Source organism: Eriocheir sinensis, unplaced genomic scaffold, assembly GCF_024679095.1.
Source record: "Eriocheir sinensis breed Jianghai 21 unplaced genomic scaffold, ASM2467909v1 Scaffold109, whole genome shotgun sequence".
NCBI classification, from domain to species: Eukaryota; Metazoa; Arthropoda; class Malacostraca; order Decapoda; family Varunidae; genus Eriocheir; species Eriocheir sinensis.
Window position 1 is genome coordinate 157,187 of NW_026110396.1, and position 27,814 is coordinate 185,000.

Consider the following 27,814-nt stretch of genomic DNA (forward strand, 5'->3'; position numbering starts at 1 on the left):
GTGGAAATTCCACAGTTAATGTGCCTTATACAATACCTGAAGAACACCCATCAACCCGGACACTAAAGGAAACCTTCCAAGTTATTCAAGAACGAGCTCCCGGGGCAGCATGAGCCAAGAAAAAATGGCGCCACTTTAAAAGACTTGCCTGCGCCATGACGCGCTGGGGCCAACTACCATCCAGCCCCCTCAAGAAAGCCTACCGGCGCTAAAGGCTGACACGTAAAAAAATAAAAGAATCCATCTGGTAGCTTGTTACTTTTTTTTTTTTCGTTTCCACTCAAACTATCAAGCACCTTATAATAGTGCATTTATATTAGGCCCTGCCTCCACAGCCTTATTCCGATTGTATTTCTTTACAATTTTATCACAAGCCTATCATCTTTAGTTCTTGCCTCCTGGTATGCACTTTTTGCCTTAAGGCCTACGCCATTGTCTTTCTTTTTTTTCTTTTGCTCCCGTTTTTCGTCTTCAAAATTTCCGCATTAAACCAAGGTGCATCATATTTCAACACTATCTCTTTTCAATCAGATGGCAGAGGATGTTATACCCATCTCTAGTAATACCATTATATAGCTTAACCAAACAGGCAGCACAATGTTCACATACCATCGAGTCATGTTCACAGATTTCACGACTTTTTGTGGAAAAATTTTGTATTACTGTATCCCACCTTTCAGATGCCCTTTTCCAAATTTTCTTAAAAGAGGCCGAGAGAAAAATTCCACCACCACCACCCCTTCTTGTGACTCTCGGAACATGTAGAAAGGTTTGAGTTACTGGTGTCATGTCACGAATCTTGGCCGTATCGTAGTCATTTAGCCATGCTTCAGTTACCTCTAAAATATCAAGATCCTTCTTTTTTATGCGACTACAGATATCTAGAGTTTTATTTCCAAATGGCTGAGCATTTAACATACCACATTATATCTTTGAGTCTGAAGAACTAGTAGCCGCAATCAGTTATGTTGAGAATTCTTTCAATTTCAGTCTGAAAAACTACACAACACTGGTCATATCGCCGAGTGAGTAATTTCAGGCTTCTTGTACCTCACGCAATTTATGCATCTCTTTTCAACCATGGTGAAATCCTTTGAATTATGATCTTCAGCACATTTATAACATATTGAGTCCTCCCCATTGCTCTTCCCAGTGCATTTGGGCTCAGTATGGCCATATCTCTGACAGTGATAACATATCAGTGCATGGTATCTATCTCTCACAGTATACACCCGCCATTCAAGTTTTATTTTGTCATGATGCTTACAAATCAGCTCTCTAACAGTTGGGTAACATTTTAAGATATAGTGTATCGTGTCACCAGCAACAGGTTTGGTAATAAAATTCTCACTTTTCCGACTGTATAGGAACTCATTCCTGTTTAACAGATCCTCTAATATCTTATTCCCTGTCTCCTCCTTGTGCACGTTACAAAGCATGATCTTTGGTCTTAATTTTCTCACACCTTGAGTGTAAACTTGCTCTTCAGTTTCTAATTTGGGGGCTGCTTCATTCCTTGTATTTTTATCTTGAAAGTAGTAGTAGTAGTAGTAGTAGTAGTAGTAGTAGTAGTAGTAGTAGTAGTAGTAGTAGTAGTAGTAATAGTAGTAACAGTAGCAGCAGTAGTAGTAGTAGTAGTAGTAGTAATAGTTGCAGTAGAAGTAGAAATAGATGTAGTAGTAAAATATGATAACGGTTGTACTAACAGTAATGGTAGTAATCAGAGTAAACTTAGTAATATTGATAACACAACCGGAAGTAACTCTACGTGCACTTTAACCATAACTCAAAATTCTGCATCTTGCATCCACACAAGCATACCAGCACGACAACTTGCCCTCCACTAATACGTCCGCTTCCCTGCGCTTCCTGCCTCGCATGCCCGCATACTCTCTTGCCTGCAGGCATGCTTGCCCACACGCCCGCACTCTTTCTCGCACGCTAGTCCTACTACCAAGACATGCCAGCCCACTCGCCTGCTCACACGTCCGTGTGCCCACCCGCCTGTGTATCCTCCTGCTTGACTGCTCACCCGCCTGTGTGCCCTCCCGCTCACTTGCTCACCCTCCTGTGTGCCCTCCCGCTCACTTGCTCACCCGCCTGTGTGCCCTCCCGCTCACTTGCTCACCCTCCTGTGTGCCCTCCCGCTCACTTGCTCACCCTCCTGTGTGCCCTCCCGCTCACTTGCTCACCCTCCTGTGTGCCCTCCCGCTCACTTGCTCACCCTCCTGTGTGCCCTCCCGCTCACTTGCTCACCCTCCTGTGTGCCCTCCCGCTCACTTGCTCACCCTCCTGTGTGCCCTCCCGCTCACTTGCTCACCCTCCTGTGTGCCCTCCCGCTCACTTGCTCACCCTCCTGTGTGCCCTCCCGCTCACTTGCTCACCCTCCTGTGTGCCCTCCCGCTCACTTGGTCACCCTCCTGTGTGCCCTCCCGCTCACTTGCTCACCCGCCTGTGTGTCCTCCTGCTCGCCTGCTCACCCGCCTGTGTATCCTCCTGCTTGCCTGCTCACCCTCCTGTGTGCCCTCCCGCTCGCCTGCTCACCAGCCCGTGTAAGCCCTCCTGCTCGCCTGCTCACCCGCCTCTGTGCCCTCCTGCTCGTCTGCTCACCCGCCTCTGTGCCCTCCCGCTCGCCTGCTCACCAGCCCGTGGAAGCCCTCTTGCTGGCCTGCTCACCCGCCCATGTGCCCTCCCTCTCGCCTGCTCACCCACCTGTGTACCTTTCCGCTCGCCTGTTCACCCGATTGTGTGCCCTCCTGCTCGCCTGCTCACCCGCCTGTTCGTTCTCCCGCTCCTCTGCTTGCCATCTCAAATGCATGCCCTCACGATCGCCCGCCCGCCTGCCTGCTCACCAGCCAGCTTTCCCGCACGCCCGTTTGCTTGCAGAAATCCCGCCCACGCTCCTGCTAGAGATTGTGTACACACACACACACACACACACACACGTAGACACAAACACACATCAAGGCCACACCATGCCTCCCACTCCTTCATCCACCCCTCCCTTCATTTCTTCACTATATAGTGCCTGCCACTCTTAGGCCGGGTTCCCACTTTTCCGTTTTCACGTTTCCGTCGACCATCACTGACGTCATGAACGGAACCCGGGGCCCCACGCGGAGCCCGTCCAGAGATGAACTCAAATTTACTTTTGGATCCGGGGTGGGGTTGGGGTGGTGGTGCCAGTTCAGTGATGTTGAATATTCTACATATCATGAAAATATGAAATGGAAGTACTTAGCTACAAAATAACATATTTAAAGAAAGTCGTTGTGGTTAATGCTGTCCATATGTTTGTCAACAAATGATGAGCGATGGACTGACGGAGGGGATCATCCGTGCCGAGCGGCCGCTGTTTTGATGACGTCATTTTGACGTCATTAATGTCGACGGAAACGTGAAAACGGAATAGTGGGAACCGCGCCTTACTTTCCACCCTCCCTTCCATCCCGTAATCTCTCTCTCTCTCTCTCTCTCTCTCTCTCTCTCTCTCTCTCTCTCTCTCTCTTCATAGTTAAGCCATCCACGCACAATATCTTCCGTCATTACGGTAACTGGTCACGAGACAGAGCAACCCTAGTCGTCAGCGGGCCGCCCGGGTGGTATTTATAGAGTGAGGCATTTCCTGTGAGTTAGTGTCGATGCTGCCGCGAGTGCTTCTGTACGCTTGTAAGACGGGTAGGAATATTAGTTATTCTGCCGACCTCACCCTCGTGCCGGAATTGTGGTAAGTAAGTAAGTAAGTAAGTACTCGGATTCCGGTGAAAAAGTTTGATCTTGATAATATTTGTGTTAACTGGTCATCCCCCAACGCGACTGGGCCCGGATCCACAAAGGCTTAGTTCGTAGTTTTGGGCCCTTAGTGCGTAGTTTTGAGAACATCGAGATTCACAGAGCTAACTACAAACTAATCGATGACGTCACGGGTTAGCGCGCGGGTCTACAAACGTTTACCGCGCTCTGTGTGACGTTAAATGTGTTGTTAAATAACTACTGCCTCGGAGCTGACGGTAACGCTAACAATACTATCATATTTACGTATAAATGCTTATAAATCGCGTTTTTCAACTTGAAATATAACTTTGCGAGTAGAGGAGGCCCATTTTTCTTTATAAAATGTTGAGATATGCACCCTTTGAGAGGTATATGATAAGTGTGGGCGGTATGGCAACACCCGGCCGGGGGATTGCCAGACCTCCCTCCTCTGCCTGCTGTGGAGGATGGCTTGGCGACGAGGAAAAGTTGCCGAACTTTATGTAATTTCTGATTTACTAGGGAGAATTTTGCGTTTTCCTTCTATTTGTAGATACAGAAAGCGTTCATTTACCCATACATGTCAACAGAACGATCTTACAATATATAATAGCGAAGAAATCCGAGGCATATAGATGCCCTGACTCAATTCTGCCCGAGGCTCAATTTTATCGATGACAGGGGCCTATATTTTTCCTTCCCCTGTCATTATTAATGAATCTCAGGTGTCGCAACTTGGTGTGAACATGCCCTAAGTATTCACCTGTGGAAATATATTGATGTATATGTGATTGGTATCCTATTTTCTGAGAAAAATGAATGTGCGATCATGGGTGTCGGAGTGCTGCTCTGGAGGATGGCTTGGCGACGAGGGAAAGCTGCCGAACTTTATGTACTTTCTTATTTAATGAGGCAAATTTTGACATGGTCTTTGTCATCATAATAAAGAATGATGATTATGCTAGTTCTGGACGCCATATCAGTCGAAAAGAACCCCACATACACGAGCTTGAGCTAAGATAACAGAGGCATGTGGATGTCCGGGCTTAATTTTGCCCGTGACGCCGCCCCCATCCGTGGAGGGACCATGGACCTTTGTCGGGTGACAGCTATCCCATGAGTTGGGCTGCAGATATGGCAAGAAAGTCTTAATTTTCCCTATTCCTTCCTTCCGTCCTTCGTTCTGTCTGCCTCGATATCTGTCCCATATTTCTATTTGCTTTCTTCCTGCCTCAATCTCCTCGCCTGGGGGTTGGGATGGCATGTTCCTCCCTTCTCCCTTGTTGTTTACCTGCAACAATAAACTATCAATCAATCAATCAATCGTATCTTCTTTTTCTTCATCTTAAGCATGTTCGTAGGTAACAAGACATCGAACAGCAGAGCTACTTTGACGTAAATGTGCAGCAAACAACGAAATAATTGAATTCGTAGATTACGATTTAGTACAGTTTGCCTTGAAAGGAAGAAAATGGGAAAGAGAATGGGTTTCTTGAACCAGCAGCTGGAGGGGGCTCCCTAGGATTGGCTGACGGTTCTGTAAACGTGCTTGCGATTCGCTGCAAGGCCAATGACGTCATCAACCACTCAGCGGCCTCGCTGACTTGACCTGGCCTCGCACTACTGACCTTCCGGTCTGCCTAATGGATTATGTAATTATATATTCGAATTTTATATTCCTCTCTATTATCAGTATGGTGTTTTACTGGTGTGGGACATAAAACTGCTATCTCGAAACATTTTTATCTAACAAGAGGTAGAATAATTCTCCTTGTAATTAAGTTATTTTAAAAAGTCATGTTGCAAAATAATCTTGCACGGATTGCATTGCTAAACCTTACTTCCCTGAGGCATATTTATGACCGATTTTTTATGATAATTTTTTGGCAGATAAAATAGATAAAAAATCATTTCCTTCATGTCGTTGAAAATTAAAGATTTTAGCTTGGTTTATGGGGATGCTGTTTTACGTACTTGAGGGTGTTTTTCATCTGTGGATAAAAAGGATTTGCCATACTCGTCATATATTTGAAGCTATTTCACGTTTTTTTTTTTATATCTTACAAATTCCCCTTTTTTTGCACAAAAATGCCACAAGATTTCGGTCAAATTACAGATATAATTGCAACACATCTCGTGTAAAAGATTTATAGACATAGCTGAACGTCTAAGGTTAGGAGGACCGAAAAAACAATAGTCGCGATCCCATCTGAGTAATTTCTGCTAAAGCTGAACAGAGATTATGAGAAAGACAGGGATAGCCTAGCACCAACATGCCCGATGTGGTCGTCACTATTCTAATCATCTTAACCGTTCTCCCCTCAGCGGCGCGTTTTGGAGGGCAACTGAATGCAAGGGGCAGGACGAGGTGGTCGAGAGGGGAGTTTGTTGAACCCCTTGACTGTGGCATTTAGTTAAATTATGTAATGCGGCTTTTTGGTCTAGACTCCCGCAAAACAGTGTATATTTGAGTTGTATCGGATGTCAGTTTTCAGAGATCCGCGGTTGCAGATGTGTATGCGGATGTCATATGTAGCCTACGTATTGTGAGGATGCAGAAGCGGATGTAGATATTAGTTTTTACCAAATTGCGGATGCGGAAGCGGTTGCGTATATGAAATTATGACATCATCACGGATGCGGATGCGGATGTGTTCAGGATTTTGGTTATTCACTGTATAGTATATAGTGAATTACCAAAATCCTGAACACATAGTAATCACACTTCCGCTGTGAAAAATCCGCTCCATCGTTAACTCTGCTCATACGCCCGCTACACCACCGGGTACACGCCACAAGACGACAACACTCGTGCGATAAGAAGTGCTCAGCCCTGCCAGTTCATATTTTTCAGTCTTATTTTTGCATAATTACACAAACCCACGTTTTTTTTTTTTTTTTTTTTTTTTTTTTTACGTCTCTGCCCATTGCGCCGGTAGGCTTGCTTGAGGGGCCTGGATGGTATTCGAGCCCAGCCCGTCATGGCGCAGGCATGTGTTTATATTGGTGCCGAAGCACTGAAATCTTTCTTGTTGACTTTAAGAGGGAGTAGAATCTACATACACATAACACAGACATGCATAATGCATGTATATATTATTTACAAACACAAATACGTACATACACACACCGTCACATGACACACAGTCACACACACATTCTCAGCCACTATAGGTGGACATACCGCAATTTAAGTCCTCTAATCTTTAATCCGCTAATGGCGGACTAACAGAAAAAAATGCGGAATAGGGTTAGCGAAAAACTTGAAAAATTGGCGGATTTGCAGGCAGCGGAATGCCGATAATAGATTCAAGAATTTTCCTGAAAGTGTGGAGAAACTTCTAGATTAAGATGACAAGACGTCCCGGATTTTCCGGGACAGTCCCGGATTTTAAAGGTTCTTCCCGGTAATAAAATTGTCCCGTAAATATCCCAGATTTCATGCACTGTGCCGGAAAAAAAGAGTTTATCTTTTTTTTATTAAAGAGTCCCGTATTTCACTTCAAGCACAACACCCCAGTCCACTCCTCCGCAGCTGTGGAGAGATTGTTCAGCTTGGGCTCTGACGTCCTCATGCACAAGAGGTCATCCCTGACTCATGATAATTTTGAGAAGCTGGTGTTTGTCGATGGAAACATGCACCTCTTGAAGGGGAAGTAGCTGTGCCAGAGGGAGGAGGAGGAAGAGCAGGACAACAATGACTAATGGCTGTCCCTCCCCCCCTGCCTGGGGGGGGGGACAATAAATTCTCCCAGGGAGGACTTCCCTTCTGGCTGCCGACTTGAGAGGCGTCCTGATAACTCCTCGAGCCTTTTTCTTATAAATTTCTGCAAAATTCGTGGTCTTCGTTCTAATTTTTATTCTGTGGAACACCATCTCTCCTCCTCTAAACCTCATCTTCTCTTCCTCACCGAAACACAGGTTTCTGAGTCTACTGACAGCAACCTCTACTCTGTTCCCTCCTACTATCTCTATCCTAAATTTCAATCCAAAGCTGGATGTTGCGCCTACGTGCGCAACGACATCACTTGCTCTCGTGCCCACGACCTTGACTCTTTTGAATTTTCCACCATTTGGCTAAGACTTCATTGTCATTCTATTACAAAATACATCTGTGCTGTTTATCTCTCACCTAACTCTACTAACTATGTACAATTCTTTGCCTATTTGAATTCTAAAGTGGAGCACATCTTAACTCACTCTCCCTTCGCTGAAATCTCCATCTTGGGAGATTTCAATGTTCACCACCAGCTTTGGCTTTCATCCTCTTTCACTGACCATCCTGGTGAACAAGCCTACAACTTTGCTCTCCTCAACGACCTAAAGCAGCTGGTTCAACACCCTACACGTATTTCCGACCGTCTTGGAGACAGGCCCAACATTCTAGACCTCTTTCTTACATCTAATCCTTCTGCTTACTCTGTCAAACTGTTCTCTCCGTTGGGCTCCTCCGATCATAACCTTATTTCTGTTTCCTGTCCTATCGCTCCTGTACAACAGTGTACATCCTCTGGACCCACCTTAGAGGCGATGCTTCTGGTATTTTGATTCAGCTCGTTGGGACGACCTGAGGATGTACTTTTCCGGTTTCCCGTGGAATGATTACTGCTTCCAGGAGAGAGACCCCTCTTTGTGTGCCCAGCGCATCTCAGGGGTGATTGTCTCTTGAATGGAGGTATACATTCCACGTTCTTTCTCTATTCCTCATGCTAAAAAGCCTTGGTTTATTCATGCTTGTTCTCGTGCTATTAAGGCACGGCACAACAGCTGGGTAAAAAATATTTATATAAAAAAAAGTTCTCAATATTTTTGTTTCAAACCTTTTTCAATGTGCGTATCATTAATTTTCTGATAATTTGGTAATAGGTAGAAAATTTTAGTTGATGACATCGTGACTTCATGATGTCAATACGTAAAAAATTAACGAATATTAGTAATTTTCGTTCTAGAGGTACCAAATTTGGCATGGAAGTAGCTGAATAACATGTTAACATTTATGTGTGGTGGTTTTGCTTAATTCGTTAAAGTCCGTGAGAAATCACTGTCGCATTTTTATGGAAATGATGACGTCACTTTTATTCCGCTATATAACTCTCCAAAACCATTATTTTTAATTATTTCCAAAAAAGACCACACAATAATGTAGACACACCCAAACTCTATAAGTGTGGTGAATTATATTCAGATCCATGAAGTTTTCTGTGCACAGCTACGCATTGAAGTTGTTTTTTGACGTTTCCAGTAAAACGCGTTTAAAGTTGCCACTTCACTTACCTTATATTAGTGGTCTCTTCTTGCGCTTTTGCCGGTAATATCTTGATTACCTCATTGCTGGGGTGTCATCACATAGTCATATCATTGCTCAGGGGTTTTGTTTTACCAGCAACGAGCGCTTCCCCGAGCTCAATGAAACTGCTCACCAAACAGGTTTACACCTGCGTCGTCACACTGGGGCTATCCCAGCGCCGTACGTTTCTCCCTCCGCTTCTTTCTTGTCTTCTTCTTCTTGTATCTTCTTTATTTTCTTCTCCTTTATTTCTTTCTTCTTCTCCTCGGCCCTGATGGATCCCCGCTTCCTCTTGGTGTCTGTACGTATGCTTGACATCAATGAGTCACCTCTATTTCAGGTACATGTTCAAGTTTAAAACTTGAGCGTGACGAAATAGGTGTTGAGCTCGCTTGTTGAGGTAGTGGTGATGGTGGTGTGGCTGGCAGGCTCTCTCCTAGCCTCGAGCCGGGCCCACCTGCTGCACCTCGCTCTTTCATGATCTTCAATCGAGCTTCTGTAAGCTTCTTTAGCCTCAACTTCTCCTTCTTGCTTCGGGGCATGGCTGCAGTAATGGTAGAAGCTTGAATATGGCCACAGTAAAGCTGTAGAGCGCGTGAAACAACGGCGACACACTCGATGGCAGGAGCGCAAACGCGAACAACCTCCCTCTGTCAATCATGCGTGTCAACTGAAACGCCATGGTGCTGGTGGGAGGGTAGAGGAACTTGGCCGTGGGTGGAGGAGGGAGGAAGGAGGGGTAAACCCCCCATCTCAACTGTACAGAGAAGCCAAATCGGCGTAAACCACAGCGCATAAGCAAGCAAAACTCCCAATAAGAGTTAAAATACGGGCGGCGTTGCTGGCTGGGCCTGGGCGGCCCTTTAAACATGGTTGCCATGTGTTTTGAGATATTTACCCACCACACAATAACTCTTAGATACTTTTGCCATGTAAATATGTATTAAAACGTAATTTGAATTTTTGACCCAATTTTATCATTCCAGCTGTTGTGCCTTGCCTTAAATATAGAGAGGCAGCTCACAAAAGGTTCCAGAGCCTTCGAACTCTCGCTAACTATGACCTTTACATTTCAGCCCGGAATCGTGCCAAATCTATTCTCCGACTTACCAAAACGTGTTTTTTTTTTCAATAGAAAATGTCAACACCTTGCTTATTCTAATTCTTCCCGTGACTTCTGGCATCTAGCCAAAAATATCTCCTCCAATTTCACTTCTTCCTCTTTCCCTCCTTTCTTTAACCCTGACGGCAGCACTGCCGTCTCATCTGTCTCTAAGGCTGAACTCTTCTCTCAAACTTTCTGTAAGAACTCCACCCTGGACGATTCTGGGCATATTCCTCCTACTCATCCCCCCTCTGACTCCTTTATGCCTGTTATTAAGATTCTTCCAAATGATGTTTTCTATGCCCTCTCTGGCCTCAACTCTCAGAAGGCTTATGGACCTGATGGAATGCCTCCTATTGTCCTTAAAAACTGTGCTTCCGTGATGACACCCTGCCAGGTCAAACTCTTTCGTCGCTGCCTATCAACATCTATCTTTCCTTCCTGCTGGAAGTATGCTTTTGTACAGCTTGTGCCTAAGAAGGGTGACCGTTCCAATCCCTCAAACTACCGCCCTATAGCTTTTCTTTCCTGTCAATCTAAAGCTTTTGAATCAATCCTTAACCGGAAGATTCAAAAGCACCTTTCCACTTCTAACGTTCTATCTGATCGCCAGTATGGGTTCCGCAAGGGGCGTTCTACTGGCGATCTTCTTGCTCTCTTAACTGACTCTTGGTCATCCTCTCTCAGCCGTTTCGGTGAAATTTTCTCAGTTGCGCTAGATATAACGAAAGCCTTCGATAGAGTCTGGCACAAGTCTTTGTGCCCTCTTTCGGATTCTATCCCTCTCTCTGTTCCTTTTCGCCAAGATCCTTTCCGGCCGTTCTATCTCTGCTGTGATAGACAATCACTGTTCTTTCCCTAAACCTATCAACAGTGGTGTTCCACAGGGCTCTGTTCTATCACCCACTCTCTTCCTATTATTCATCAATGATCTTCTTGCCATAACAAACTGTCCTATCCACTCTTACGCTGATGACTCCACTCTGCATTATTCAACTTCTCACAACAGAAGACCCTCTCAACAGGAATTACATGACTCCAGACTGGAGGCCGCAGAACGCTTAACCACAGACCTTACTATCATATCCGATTGGGGTAAAAGGAACCTTGCGTCCTTCAATGCCTCAAAAACCTAGTTTTTCCACCTATCAACTTGACACAATCTTCCAAACAACTATCTCCTATTCTTCGGCAACACTCAGCTATCACCATCTTCAACACTAAACATCCTCGGTCTATCCTTAACTCAAAATCTTAACTGGAAACTTAACATCTTCTCCCTCCCTAAATCAGCTTCCTCGAGGTTGGGCGTTTTGTATCGTCTCCGCCAGTTTTTCTCCCCCGCTCAGTTGCTATCCATATATAGGGGTCTTGTCCGCCCTCGTATGGAGTATGCCTCTCACGTGTGGGGGGGCTCCACTCATACAGCTCACTTGGACAGAGTGGAGTCTAAGGCTCTTCGTCTCGTCAGCTCTCCTCTTCTTACTGATAGTCTGCTACCTCTTAAATTCCGCCGCCATGTTGCCTCTCTTTCTATCTTCTATCGATATTTTCACGCTGACTGCTCTTTTGAACTTGCTAACTGCATGCCTCCCCCCCTCCCGCGGCCGCGCTGCACACGACTGTCTACTTAAGCTCATCCCTTTACTGTCCAAATCCCTTACGCACGAGTTAACCAGCATCTTCACTCTTTCATCCCTCACGCTGGTAAACTCGGAACAATCTTTCCTCAGCTGTATTTCCTCTTGCCTATGACTTGAAATCTTTCAAGAGGAGAGTATCAGGACACCTCTCCTCCCGAAATTGACCAATCTTTCCGCCACCTCTTTGGATTATTTTTAGGAGCAGCGAGTAGCGGGCTTTTTTATTATTGTTCCTTTTTTTGTGCCCTTGAACTGTCTCCTTTGTTGTAAAAAAAAAGAAAAGACATCTCAATTCATGAAACTTGTTTCTTACGCTACGCGCATTGAAACTTAGGTCTTTTGAATTATCTTGAGGTTTAGGTATAGAGGTGTTGTTACTTGCGGGTTCATGGTTTCGTGTTTGTTGTGTTGCATGCCGTCTATTTACACGGGCGGGGTGGATGGTCGTGGCCGAGAGCAGTTTTTTGATCGGGTGGCACGTACTGCGTCGTTAAGGTGCCTTCCGAATCTGGCTGCTCCGATGGGGCACAGGCGTCTTCTATCCCTATGGAAGAGCTCACTATGGCCGTAGACATTGTCCCAGGCTTTTTTTTTTTTTTTTTTTTTTTTTTTTACGTTGTTGCCTATTGCGCCGGTAGGCATCTTCCCGGTGGGGCCTGATGGTCGGCCCAAGGCTTCTTCCAGGTGGGGCCTGATGGTCGGCCCAGCCCGTTCTGGCGCAGGCGAGTGTTTATAGTGGCGCCATCTTGCATTGGCTCATGCTGCCCCCCGGAACTCGTTCTTGATTCGCTTGGACGGCTTCCTCTAGAGTCCGGGTTGATGGGTGGTCTTCAGGACAGCATGTGGGTAGTTTTAAGCCACTCGGCGGTGACTGAAAAATCCGAGTGGTAGCGTGAGGATTCGAACCCGCGTCGTCCATCACGCGGCGAATGTGGGTCCAGTACGCTATCACTTCGGCCACCGCCTACCCCTAAATCGGTTGTTGAGGCTGAATGCCTTGCTGAAGAAGTCGCTCGCCGCCGACATCCGTTGTAAATTCCTGAAATCACAATGTTAGGGAATTTAGACTTGTATGGCTGGATAAGCCTAGGGTACTTGTCCAGCAGTTCCACAGACCTGGTCATGGTGAGGTCATTCGTACTTTTGTGGAGAACAAAAAGAGAGTCATTAGAATCCTCAGCGGAGACCTCATCCAGAGCAGATGTGATGTCGCCAACTCCATCTCTAGGATAACAATAGTTACGCCTACGACGGGGAACTCTTTCACAGAAATCAACCACCTGATGGTGAATCATAGAGCCCCAACCAAGAAAGTGCTCTGCTCCTCGTCCTCCTCCGCCAGTATTACAAATCTGTTGATGCAATGAGTAGGGTAAATGGCTCTGGGGGCGTGGCTGGTCTCTCCTATCACGTGTCAGGTGAAGCTCTTCCATTCCCCTGTGGCGGCGGGTGATGGGGCGTCAGTGGCAGCAGGTGCAACGACGCTGGCCTGGATAAATTCCTGCAAGGTTACGACAGTACGTGTAAATTCAGTGATCTCCTGGCCAGCTGTCAGCCTCTCATCTTGTAAAAGGAGTCTGGTTTCCATCCGCTGTCTCACCGGGCAGATCTTGCAGACGGACCAGCATCCTGTGAAGCAATTACTTGAGAATTTCCCAGAGTATGTTGAACATTTCTTTAGCGCCATTTGGTTAAGCAAAAAAGAGCAAGTGAGAGGTAATTTTTTAACGTCGGGTTAGGCAAAGGGTCGCGCACGAGAGAGAGAGAGAGAGAGAGAGAGAGAGAGAGAGAGAGAGAGAGAGAGAGAGAGAGAGAGAGAGAGAGAGAGAGAGAGAGAGAGAGAGAGAGAGAGAGAGCGCATGAGAAGGACACAGGACTGGGCCATCCAACAGTGGAAGGCAAGTCTCAGGGAGAAGCTCAGGGGTGGCCAGGTTGAAACAAAGAGGTGGTGGAGTATTGTTAAGGAACAACAGGGCGAGGAACGCTTCACCACTATTCCTCCCCTCCTACACAATGATGATAGTTTCGCCCACTCCACCCTCGACAAGGCCAACCTCCTGGCTCAGCACTTCTCAAGAAAAATGAGAGTCCAAGAGCCAATGAAACCCCCCCCAGTGCTTCCAAACATAGTGAAAGAGACACTAGTGACAGTGAAAACGAGTGAGGCGGAGGTTAGGTCACTTCTAGCGGCAGTAGACAATAAAAAGGCAGTGGGGCCAGATAATATTAGCCCACGCCTGCTTCGCCAGTGTGTTGCAGAGCTGGCTTACCCACTCGCCACCTTGTTTAATAAATGTCTGAGTTCAAGCCACTGGCCTAGTGCCTGGAAAGAGAGCATAATAGTGCCAGTGCATAAGAATAACTTAAACGCTGAAGTGAAAACCTACAGACCAGTGTCGCTATTGCCGGTGCTGAGTAAAATGCTTGAAACAATAGTGACAAAGCGAATCACCCAGAACTTGGACAAGCACCACATAGCACGAGGCAGTACGGGTTCAGACAAAGCCGGTCTGCAGCAGACCTGCACTTATTGCTTTCTTCCAAGTGGAGTGCGGGTCTGGATGAAGAGACAACCTCCGCTATAGTGGCGCTGGACATCGAGGGCGCGTTTGATTGCGTGTGGCACGCCGCCCTAGTATCAAAGTTCCGCTCCGCTGGGCCCCTCCTACAGCTCCTTGGGAACTACCTAAATCACAGGCACCTCAGAGTTGTGATTAATGGGCAGTCATCGGACAGGCAGCCCATCGCAGCAAGTGTCCCCCAAGGAAGCTGCCTTGGCCCTCTGCTTTGGAATGTGTACATAAATGACTTACTCCATCTCATCCCTACTGCTACGGCGTATGCGGATGACATCACACTGTTCCACAGCTACGGGCCGGGGGAGGAGGCGACCACAGCGGAGCAGATGAATACATCATTAAGCCGCATCGCAGCCTGGGGAGCGAAGTGGCAAGTTAAGTTTGCCACTCATAAGACGCAGCTCCTCTATATCACGAGAAAAAACTCGGTCCTGCCCCTGACGTTTGACGGGAAGCCCTTGAGCCAACAGCAGGAAATGGAGGTCCTGGGGGTCACATATGACAGCAAGATGACCTGCAGGACACACATTGAACGGCTCGCCAGGGAGGCGTCAGGGAAGCTGGCTTCCCTAAGAAGAATGTCGTGGCTCCTCGACGGCAGGAGGCTGGAGGTGGTGAACAAGTCACAAATCCGCTCCTCCTTTGAGTACGCGTGCCTCGCGTGGGGCGGGGCGGCACAAAAGCACCTCGCCCACTTGAATAGGGTGCAGGATCGAGCGGAACGGCTGATAAGGGGAAGCAGCACAGCCTGGGAGCCACAACTGCAGCCGTTGTAAAACAGGCGAGATGTGGCAGGCCTGACGGTTGTCGAGAAGATCATCAGAGACAAACTCGTTAGGTTCCTTGAAGACAACAACATCATTTCCGATGCTCAGCACGGTTTCAGGAACAAGCGCTCATGCTTAACCAATTTATTGGACTTCTTCCAAGGTATCTATGAAAACTGGGATAATCATATCCCCAGCGATGTTATATATCTAGACTTTCAGAAAGCCTTTGACAAAGTGCCACATGAAAGACTCCTCAAGAAACTTAAGTCGGCGGGATTAGGCGACGATCTGACAGCGTGGATCAAAGACTGGCTCACTGAAAGAAAACAACGAGTTGTACTCAACGGACAGGCCTCCGAGTGGCTCCCGGTCACAAGTGGAGTGCCACAGGGGTCAGTGCTGGGACCCATACTTTTCATCATATATATCAACGACCTAGAACTAGGATTAAAATCCAATCTTTCAAAATTTGCCGACGACACAAAGGTGGGTGGGAAGGCCCTCACGACGGCAGACTGCGAAATTATCCAGAGAGACCTGGATCAGATCACTCGTTGGTCAGAAAAATGGCAGATGTCCTTCAACACTACCAAATGTAAAGTAATGCATATCGGATCCAGAAACAGCAACCACATATACCACATGGGTGGCGAACCACTACATGTTGTGCAAGAGGAAAGAGACCTCGGTCACCATCAGCAGTGACTTGAAACAAACAAAACACTGCAAGTCCGCCTGTAAGAAAGCCAATACAATGCTTGGGTTCATATCGAGGAACTTCGAATACAAGACGCCGGGAGTTATGTTAACCTTGTATAATTCGCTGGTAAGGCCCCACCTGGATTACGCCGTGCAATTCTGGTCTCCTAATTACAGGAAAGACATTGAATTACTTGAGAGAGTACAGCGCCGCGCCACGAAGATGATACCATCACTGAGGACGAAACCCTATGAAGAACGACTCGAGCGACTCAACCTCTTCACGTTGGAAAAGAGACGACTGCGGGGAGACATGATACAAGTCTTTAAGTACCTGAACAAGCTCAGCAACGTTGATCACTCCAAACTCTTCACGCTACAAACTAACCTGAGAACAAAAAACAACGGAAAAACAATTCAAGCAAAGCGATGCAATACCGACATCGGCAGGAGTTATTTCTCGAATAGAGTTGTTCGCCACTGGAACAGCCTTCCTGCAGAAGTGGTTAGCGCAGAGACCATCAACTCCTTCAAGAAACGCATTGATCGCCACTTTGCTGCAACGGGAGTGAACTGAACGTTCCCAAGAGTAGGTACACAAGTGCTTTAATCCTTCCCTGCAAGCCACTCCTGTGGCAAACGGATTGATTAAATCACTGAACGCAGGCAGCCTAGTAATGAGCCAACAGGCTTTCTGCTGCCTGCTAGTCCATGTTTCCATGTTTAACATTACCTTATATTAAATTACACTCTATTTCCGTACACTGTGACACATCCAGTACACTTGTTATTGCCTTATGAAACACAAGACATCTTTACACTCTCCTGTCATCTCTTTTATCTTATTATTATTAAAAATCCAGATGAGTTGGTCAGTGACGTTCATAATTTGCTGGTTCCTGAAGCTGTACAGAACTGGACACTCTAAGATGTAGTGTTGTAGGGTATGGGATCTTGGCTCGTTGCAAAGTCTTCAACATATATCATCCTCTGTCTTCTCCACCCCGAGCTGCCACAGATATTTGTAGCCTAACCTCAGCTGCGTTCATACAGAGTCCCTACACGAGCTGCGCGATCTACCATATGTGAAGTCAGTCATCTGTGAAACTTTAACATAGTGTTGGAATATTTTACTGCATGTGTGTTTCCCCCCAATCCTGACAGCATTCTCCTCATCCTGCCTTCTCCTAATGTGCGTTTTAATCTGTCTCAGGGTTAGAGTACATGTGAGGTCTCTAGCGCCCCGTTCTGCTCCCATCTTGGCGAGTCTGTCAGCTCGTTCATTATACTCTACCCCGATGTGTGACGGTATCCATACAAAGGTTACATTTCTGTTCTGCCTGCCTGGTTCTCTCATTGTTATTTTGCACCTTTTGACCGTATCTTCACACACGGAGTGCCTGCTTGTAAGGGACTCTATTGCACTGCGGCTGTCTACAAAAAAGAGTACGTTATCTCCCATATCTTCTATTTCCCGCAACCCGAGGAATATGGCACACAATTCTGTGTGAGTTGAGGAGACATTGTCTGATATCCGGAAGCTGTACTCCCACTCTTCCACGGGTCTCACATTTAGTTGCCGCACCAAGATCCCACGCCCCGCCCTGCATCCCATTCTCCATAACGGCGCCATCACAGAAAACTTGGGTTATTCCCTCGTCACATGAGCAGTTCTGGCCTTTAAGTCGGCAGCACTATACATACATTTTTTTATCTCTATGGTGAGGCTGTCAACAGCTACACACTCCTCCTCCCAGGGAGGGAGATTCCCAATCTTTCCTTTTTATACAGTGACTTTGGAGGTTGTATTTGCCTATACCTTCCGCCAGCCTGTTTTGGTATCTTCTATTGCCTTGCCTCCGGAGGGCCCTGCTTTCCCTTATAATACTGTCCTGCACAACACGCGCCAGCTTGTTCCCTGCCCCCGATCTCATATGCCTCAGTGCCGCTATAATGTTTGTTTCCTCTAGTACTTTACTTCTTAGAGTGCCCAAGTTCAGTTCTAGACGCATGACATCTATCATTGCATTCCTTGGGCAGTTTAAAACTATTCTCATCGCCTCATTTTGAATTTTTTCTAACATTTCCCATCTCCCCTCGTCAAAGCAAGAGAGGACAGGACTGGCATATTCTATCACTGATCTTATGGTGGTGAGGTACGTACATCATCCGCAGCACAGGCACTCCGACATCTCTGCCGCTCCAAGCCAGGGATCTCAAGGGCTGCATTCGGGCCTTGCACTGAACCACTAAAAGAGAGCGAGAGGAAGGGATTGAAGGAGGAAGAGGGCGAGGGAGGGAGACGGAGAGGTTGGGAGAGGGAGAGGAGGAGAGGGAGAGAGAGAGAGAGAGAGAGAGAGAGAGAGAGAGAGAGAGAGAGAGAGAGAGAGAGAGAGAGAGAGAGAGAGAGAGAGAGAGAGAGAGAGAGAGAGAGAGAGAGAGAATTTACTTTGATATACATAGTTTACATCGAAAATCAGACCACACAGACCCCCTGGTCCAGACTCGCGGGTGTGTCCTTAAACCTAAGTGATTCTATATTAATCGGATGGCTCCAAAACTTTGCATTTCAACTCTATTGAAGGAAGAAAGTGTCGGTCGAGCTTATTTTTAAAGGAGTCAATCGTGTTACACTGGACCACTGGAGGTGGGAGCTTATTCCATTCTCGCACTACAACGCTGGTGAAGAAAAATTTGGTGCCGTCTGAATTTACTTGCCTACATCTAAGTTTTGTGCCATTATTCCTCGTTTGCAGTGTCATCGATCGTAAACAGTTTTGATTTGTCCACATTCGTGAATCCATTAAGTATTTTAAAACATTCGATCAGTTTTCCTCGGAGGCGACGTTTCTCAAGATATAATACGTATGTTAAGGGTGGAAACCCTTTCTTCGTAGTGTTTGTTGGGCAAGGAAGTGATCATTTATGTTGCCCGACGTTGAACACCTTCTAATTTAGCAATGTCCTTTGTATGGTGGGGAGACCAAAATTGTACCACATATTTAAAGTAGGGTCGGACTAAACTATTGTTGAGCGGAAGTATTATATCTTTATTTTTTAATAAAAGTTTCTTTGAAGCCCAGCATTATGTTCGCTTTATTTGTTGCAGCGATGCATCGCTGTAAGAATTTGAGGTTTGACGCGATTTCGACACCCAGGTCCTTGACGTATTGAACGGTTTTGAGTTTGACGCCGCACATTTCGTAATCGAACTTATCATTTCTTGTTCCAACTTGAAGGACCTGGCACTTGTCTGTATTAAAGGGCATCTCCCATCTATCAGCCCAAGCTGCAATTTTATGCAAATCCTCATCAGGCTTTGTCTATCTTTGTCAGTGAGAACCGAGTTCCCAATCTTTGTGTCGTCTGGAAATTTACTAATGCGATTATTCATTCGAACATCCACATCGTTGATGTACATAATGAAGAGCACCGGGCCAAGAACCGAGCCCTGAGGGATGCCACTAATGACCGGCGCCCACTCTGAGTTAAATCCGTCTATCAACACTCTTTGTTGTATGTTGCTCAACCAATTCGCGATCCATTTCCGTACTTGACCGTCAATACCTATTTGCTTTAATTTGTAAAGTAATTTATGATGTGGGACTTTATCAACCACTTTCTGAAAATCAAGATAGACTATGTCCAATGATTTGGTTACGTCATAAACTGAGAAGAGGTCATAATAAAAGGTCATTAGGATTGATAGCCAAGATCTTTTGTTACGGAAGCCATGTTGTAAATCCCCAATTAATGAGTGGCTTTCAAGGTAACTCACAATGTTGTCTCTAACTATGGTCTTGAGTAGCTTACCTACAACTGAAGTTTGGCTAATGGGCCTGTAATTACCTGGTATTTTTTTAGTCTTCTTTCTTAAAAATCGGTGTCACGTTAGCCTTTTTCTAATCCGAAGGGACGATGCCTTGTCGCAATGACATATTGAATACGGTTGTGAGCGAGGAAAGTATTTCGCTCTTTGTTTCTTTAAGATATACTTTGTCAGGTCCGGGACTTTTATTTGTTTTAAGGGACTGGAGAGCTTTTAGGACTTTATCGGTAGTTATTACAAAGTTATGCAATGCACGCCCGAGATTTACGTCAGTATTGTTGTCGTTAGTGGTATTGGTGGTAGTGGTGGAAAAATTGCTGGTAATAAACAAACATCGAGGAAAAGTAATTGTGTAATAGTTTTGCAACGTGTTATCTGTGAGTCACTAGTTCACCGTCACTGTTTGTTAAAAGTCCGATTCCACTTCTCATCACCTTCCTATTGTTTATATAATTGAAGGATTTCGGATTATTTTGACAGTTGGCTGCAATGTTTTCTTCATATCTACGCTTTGTCTGACATATTAATCTTTATACTAACCGCCTGGCATCATGATAAAGTCTAATGTTTTCGGGCGTGCTTTGTTCTTTCTTTGGCCTGCAAAACAATTTTCTTTTCTTAACCGAATGTTTAATTTCGCTATAAAACCAAGGTGGGATCTTTTTTTTTTTTTTAGTGTTACTTCGCTTCTCGCACAATGGGCAGTGCCGGATTTATTGTGCTAGTCGCCCATAGGCTATATAAATTTTACCGCCCTCTCTTCAAGTCCATTTCACTCTTCCCACTTTGTTTATTAAAGAATTATATGATTTTTTATAACTTTTAAATTTATTAAAAAAAAATTTCAGAAAACATTTTTTTTAGATATTCATCAAATCGATGACATAATCTTGAAAAGCGCGCTATTTTGCATGTCATAAAAAATCCCTTTAACGGTTTAAATCACCGTCATTGAGGTACGCATGGCTGACCCTTTAAATTTTGAGTTCGGGTCTAAATAAGTATTGCTTTTTTTCGCTTTTTTCCCCGATTTTTTTTGCTGTTTTTTAGGTTTGATTGTGTCTACCATTAGTTAATCCGTTTTCTCTGAGAGAGAAGAGAGAAGACGCTCATCACCTCCCCGTCGTTCTCTCGGGAACCCTTGTAGAGTCAACGCTACTGTTCGTGTATCAAAACACACTCGGTCTTCGCTGATTTTTTCAACATTTAGCCATGCCTAAGCTACCTGCTTTACACGCAAAGCGTGCTGCTGCTATAGCTGTGGCCAGGGCATCGAAGGCGGCCAAAATGATCGCAGTGATGCAGGACTCGGGTGCTCCAATAGGTGGATGTAGCCTAAAATTACAATTACCTACAATGTGTGTGTGGCAGGCATTAGTGTGGCCTAGTACTAAAGTGTGGCACAAGTCAAGGTACTGCAGGCCTACTTCTCACCTGGAGAAGCAGGTGAGAGGTAGGCCTACACAGCACAGCACAGCTCAGGTAGGCACAACACAGTCTTCAAATAGCCCTGGGCTTTCTTGCTATTTATTTACATATTTATGAGAACTACATTATATGTACTGTAGGCTGTGCTGTGTTGTGCTGTGCCTAGCTGTGCTGTGCTGTGCTGTACAGGCCTACCTCTCACCTGGAGAAGCAGGTGAGAGGTAGGCTAGCTAGATCGAGTTACAAATTTCGCAGAAATAGATGATCATCAGATAAACATAGAGTGTACCAAATATCATGCATATCAAACAAGTGCTTTCGGAGATATGATGGATAAGACTGGGCGGTAACCCGCGAACCAAACCCAGTGTTAGTGCCAGATTTTAGAAGAGCAAACTACGAGGGGCTTCGAAGACATCTTGAAGGGGTAAACTGGGATAATTTAGGGATTCATGAGGGCCAGAACTGCGGATTGGAGAGCCAGGAGAACCAGGTAGAAATGTCTTACAATAATTTAGTTAGAGTAATAGTAGAGGGGCAAGAACAGCATATACCACAGCGAACACTTAGAAAAGAAAACAATGATCCTAAGTGGATGACTCGTGGACTAAAACACGAGATTGGGTTACAGAAGGGAATTTATCAGAAAATAAAGAATGGGGAAACACATCTCAGGGGCCGGTACGTCGAACCATCTAGATTAGTTAAGAAAAACACCAGGATAGCAAAAAAGAACTATGAGATCAAAGTAGCAAATGAGGCGAAAAGTAATCCTAAGGGCTTCTTTCAGATGTATAGAACAAAAACACGGGAGAAAATTGGACCGCTGAAAACAAACACAGGGGAGCTAGTAGAAAATTACGAAAATATGAGCACATTGTTGAACGACTACTTCCTTTCAGTATTCACACAGGAGGATCGAACGACTATACCGGAAAGAGTTCAGGTGTACGAGGGCGGGGATGGCGATAAATTGAGGGATATAATCATTACCAGGCAAGTAGTTCAGGATGAGATAGATAAGCTTAAGAAGAACAAGTCGCCAGGTCCTGACGGGATATTTCCGAGGGTATTAAAGGAGTTAGGTGATAATTATAATCAGTGACCCACTAACCGACATCTTTAAGATGTCGGTAAATACTGGCTATGTGCCGAGCCTATGGAAAGTAGCTAATGTGACGCCGATTTTTAAAAAGGGGGACAGGTCAGTTGCTTCAAACTATCGCCCAATTAGCTTAACATCGGTTATAGGGAAGATGCTGGAGTCCATAATAGCCAGGAACATTCGGGAGCATTTAGAGAAACATAGCTTAATTCACGACTCGCAACATGGGTTCACAAAAGGTAGGTCATGCCTCACCAATCTCTTGTCCTTCTACAATAAAGTATTTGAGGCGGTTGACAGAGATGAAAATTATGATGTAATCTATCTTGATTTTAGTAAAGCGTTTGACAAAGTTCCTCACCAACGACTGTTGCTTAAATTACAGGCTCACGGAGTAGAGGGTAAAGTTTTGAACTGGGTCAAGGCGTGGCTTAGCAATAGGAAGCAAAGAGTGCAAATCAATGGTAAAAGATCTGACTGGGGATGTGTTACGAGTGGGGTCCCACAAGGTTCGGTATTAGGTCCACTTTTGTTTATTATTTATATCAATGACTTAGACACAGGAATTAGTAGTGATGTTAGTAAATTTGCAGATGATACCAAGATCGGTAGAGTAATTGAGTCGGATCAGGACGCTAGTATTCTCCAAGGTGAACTCAACAGATTATATGACTGGGCGGATAAATGGCAGATGGAGTTCAATGTAGGGAAGTGCAGTATTCTGAGTGTAGGTAGGAACAACCCCTCACATAACTATTGCTTAAATGACACTCTCATAAGTAGGTCTGATTGCGAGAGGGATTTAGGGGTCTTAGTGAGCTCTGATCTCCGTCCAAGGGCACAATGCATTCAAGCTAGAAATCGAGCTAATAGGGTACTGGGATTTATTTCAAGGAGCGTAAGCAACAGAAGCCCCGAAGTCTTCCTCAAACTATATTTAGCATTAGTTAGACCTCATCTTGACTATGCGGTTCAGTTCTGGTCACCCTACTATAGAATGGATATCAAAATGTTAGAATCGGTGCAGAGGAGGATGACTAAGATGATTCAGGGGTTGAGAAACTTGCCATACGAGGAAAGACTCAAACAGTTAAACTTGCATTCTCTAGAAAGGCGAAGGGTGCGTGGAGACATGATCGAGGTTTATAAATGGATGAAGGGCTTTAATAAGGGAGACATTCATAAGGTTTTGTTGGTAAGAGAACCGGGTAGGACACGAAGTAACGGGTTTAAACTGGATAAATTCAGATTCAACAGGGACATAGGCAAAAATTGGTTTACTAACAGGGTGGTGGATGAGTGGAATAGGCTTAGCAGTCATGTGGTGAGTGCCAATACAATTGTCACATTCAAAAATAGACTAGATAAATTCATGGACAGCGATATTAGGTGGGGTTAGATACACGGGAGCTTAGGGTCAAAGGAGCTGCCTCGTACAGGCCTACCGGCCTCTTGCAGACTCCTGCGTTCTTATGTTCTTATGTTCTTATGTTAAAATGTGTTTATTTTCTTTACCGGCTCGTATCTCAAAAGTAGAATAAAAATCGGATTTTTTTTTTCGACCAGAACCTAAAATACTACTAAGGCTTTTTTTTCAACCTTCTGTCTAAATTTTAAACAAATGAAAATATACGAAAATGGATTTTAAATATTATATATATATATATATATATATATATATATATATATATATATATATATATATATATATATATATATATATATATATATATATATATATTTTTTTTTTACGTTGCGGCCTATTGCGCCGGTAGGCTTCTTTCCCGGTGGGGCCTGATGGTCGGCCCAAGTCTTCTTCGCGGTGGGGCCTGATGGTCGGCCCAAGTCTTCTTCGCGGTGGGGCCTGATGGTCGGCCCAGCCCGTTCTGGCGCAGGCGAGTGTTTATAGTGGTGCCATCTTGTATTGGCTCATGCTGCCCCCCGGAACTCGTTCTTGATTCGCTTGGATGGCTTCCTCTAGAGTCCGGGTTGATGGGTGGTCTTCAGGACAGCATGTGGGTAGTTTTAAGCCACTCGGCGGTGACTGAAAAATCCGAGGTGATAGCGTGGGGATTCGAACCTGCGTCGTCGATCACGCGGTGAATGTGGGCCCAGTACGCTACCAAAGGAGAAGGGAGGAGCATGCCATCCCAACCCCCAGGCAGTACAGAGTGTGATTATACAACTAAGGATACATGTGTAAGTAGCACCAGGACACTAAAAAGATACAATGGTAGGGGACAAGTGCTAAAAAAATAAAGGCCTTGATTTAGTCAAGGGAGCAGACATAAGGGACTGGACATATTAACTACAATCTAGGGGCAAATGCAGGATACTCACTAAGCACAGCTGAAAGAACTTTATTGTTAATGAACCAGCCCATCAGCTCAGACAGGTCCCAGTGGCCCTGTGGGCGGTAGTCACTAATACCAGAACATTGCAGGATGGCGCCACTATAAACACTCGCCTGCGCCAGAACGGGCTGGGCCGATCATCAGGCCCCACCTGGAAGAAGCCTTGGGCCGACCATCAGGCCCCACCAGGAAGATGCCTACCGGCGCGACAGGCAACGACGTAAAAATAAAAAAATAAAAAAATAAAAATAGTGTTTGAGCGTGTGACCCCCTGGCCTGGCACACAAGCGGCAAGGTACAGGGTCAGCCCCACTGACCTCCCAGTAATATCTATAGCCCAGCCTCAGCCGCATCACCACCAGATCACAGGATGCACTAAGCCTACCATAAGTGTGGGTGCAGATACTTGATACCTGGGCATAGTGAATGCTGGAGGGACGACCATCCTGACACCTCAAGGCAAGCTGATTGGTAACAGACTCACTAACAATGGATCTAAGTCTATTCTTAACATAGGTGTATTCAACACCTGGGTGTACATTGAGATCATCAGAGGCAGCACGAGCAAGTCTGTCTGCCTTTTCATTATGGGGCAGCCCAACATGTGAGGGCACCCAGATGAACTGTGCAGTAGCATCACAGCGCTCCAGCAGGCTAAGGGCACTAAGGCACTTATTGACTATATCACAGTCAGAAGGGGAGGAAGACAGAAGTGCATACAAGGCACATTGACTATCAACAAACAGGTACACAACTTTCCCGAGAGCTACAGTGATATGGAGGGCTTCATATATGGCATAGCGTTCTGCCCTTGTGGAAGACAGATGATCAGGAAGCCTCCTAGAAATCTCAGTGTCAGTGTATTCAGAGGGGTTGGCATAGTCCCTAATAAATAATCCACAACCAGTCTTGGTGCCATTGACAGATCCATCACAAAACACATGGACAGCCTGGGTGCGGGGATATGCAGACAATTTGGTCAGAAAATGGTCCTGCAGGACTTGAGGAAGCCAAGAATCTTTAGGTTTATCTAATTGTTCTATATCAACACTGACTCTATGAGGTTTCCAAGAGGGATAACAAGGGCTGCTAATGAGGGCAAGACACGGTTCAAGGACACCAAGGTCAGATAAGAGCTTGTGAAGCTTTCTAAGGTACGATTTGGCTGGAATGTTAGGGGTGGGCTGAAAGTTACCGAGAGCCTGCCTAAGCTGAGTGTCCCCGTGACAAATCATGCGGCAGACTGTGCGGCAAGTAATTTCCTGAATTCTGCAGACAACACTGAGCAGTATATATATATATATATATATATATATATATATATATATATATATATATATATATATATAGATATAGATATAGATATAGATATATAGATAGATAGATAGATAGATAGATAGATAGATAGATAGATATAGATAGATAGATAGATAGATAGATATAGATATAGATATAGATATAGATATATAGATAGATAGATAGATAGATATAGATGGCGCCACTATAAACACTTGCCTGCGCCATGACGGGCTGGGGCCGAATACCATCCAGGCCCCTCAAGCAAGCCTACCGGCGCAATAGGCGGAGACGTAAATATATATATATATATATATATATATATATATATATATATATATATATATATATATATATATATATATATATATATATATATATATATATATATATATATATATATATATATATATATATATATATATATATATATATATATATATATATATATATATATATATATATATATATATATATATATATATATATATATATATATATATATATATATATATATATATATATATATATATATATATATATATATATATATATATATATATATATATATATATATATATATATATATATATATATATATATATATAAAGTTTTTTCCAAGAAAAAAATCATTTACAATTCTAATCTGTTTAATTAATTGGAAATACATTGAATTTAAAAACAACGTGAAGCAGAAGTCCTATTTATTATTTACAAAAAAGTTTATAGCCTTTATATTATCTCTATAAAGAAAATCGAATAAATGCCTGCCTTACGGTCTAGAAGGAAGCAAAAGCATGATGTGACATATACGCGGTGATCTATTTATACAGAACATCAAAGAATTCGTGATGGACTGATGGCCAGTGTCATTGGCCCATAGTTCAGTTATTCAGTACAATGAGGATATCCATATTTAAACATTGTAACAAAGTTTAGAGAGTTTTCAAACGTGACTTTTGTTCGTCAAACAGGTCAATAACATTATCATAATCCAGGGATTTGGTCTCTCTTATTTCCCATCTATGTGCTATTTGAAAATGAAATTTTATTTATTCTGTATATAGTAGAGGAAGATACATATTACAATTAGTGTCGATGTTTAGGATCATAACAACGATTTGTATAATTCTTTGGCATGTGGCAGGGATTTTTTTCCCATGTTGCCACGCTGTGGTGGTGGCCGCCGTGTCCCCTTAGGTCCTTCCCCCGGGTCGACTCAAGTCACGCGTCACGGCGCTCACTTCCTTTCTGGCCACCAAGAAAGATGGAAGCTACAATAGGTACTATAGTAAGCATTGCTCCTCGGGACACTCAAAATCGCCGGATACGAAATTTAGCAAGGTCGCTTTTCCTCCCCCTCTGTCCCCCTGTCCCTCCTCATATCCCTGGGGACGGGAACTGTCAGGCGAGTCCAGGTGTGTGTGTGTGTGTGTGTGTGTGTGTGTGTGTGTGTGTGAGAGAGAGAGAGAGAGAGAGAGAGAGAGAGAGAGAGAGAGAGAGAGAGAGAGAGAGAGAGAGAGAGAGAGAGAGAGAGAGAGAGAGAGTATGCGAGAGGATTAAAAGGAAATAAGGAAAGGAGAATTGGATTGAAGGAGGGAAGGGTTCTTCTTCTTCGTTTTATTATAATTATTATTATTATTATTATTATTATTATTATTATTAGTAGTAGTAGTAGTAGTAGTAGTAGTAGTATTACTATTATTATTATTATTATTATTATTAATTAAACGAGTGACCACTGTCATCCCTTAATTACCCCTCTCCTCCTCCCTCCTCTTCTCTCTCTCTCTCTCTCTCTCTCTCTCTGTGTGTGTGTGTGTGTGTGTGTGTGTGTGTGTGAAAGACATCTTCCTGCTGACGCTGACGAGTAGTAGCAGCAGTAGAATACCATCATTATCATCATATCATTATTTTTATCACCATCAAAATAACTATTTGGCAAAGTATTAAGCATTTATTTTCC

The 27,814-nt window shown here is 44.5% G+C and overlaps 1 protein-coding gene across 1 annotated transcript in view; it reads left to right on the forward strand.

Moving 5' to 3' along the window:
* Positions 1–3,634: 3,634 nt before the first annotated feature.
* LOC126989196 (uncharacterized) overlaps positions 3,635–27,814 on the forward strand; it is a gene marked incomplete at its 3' end in the record, with an annotated part of 41,972 nt that continues 17,792 nt past the window's right edge. Inside the window, exon 1 of the mRNA XM_050847781.1 lies at positions 3,635–3,739. The remainder of the gene's footprint in view (positions 3,740–27,814) is intronic.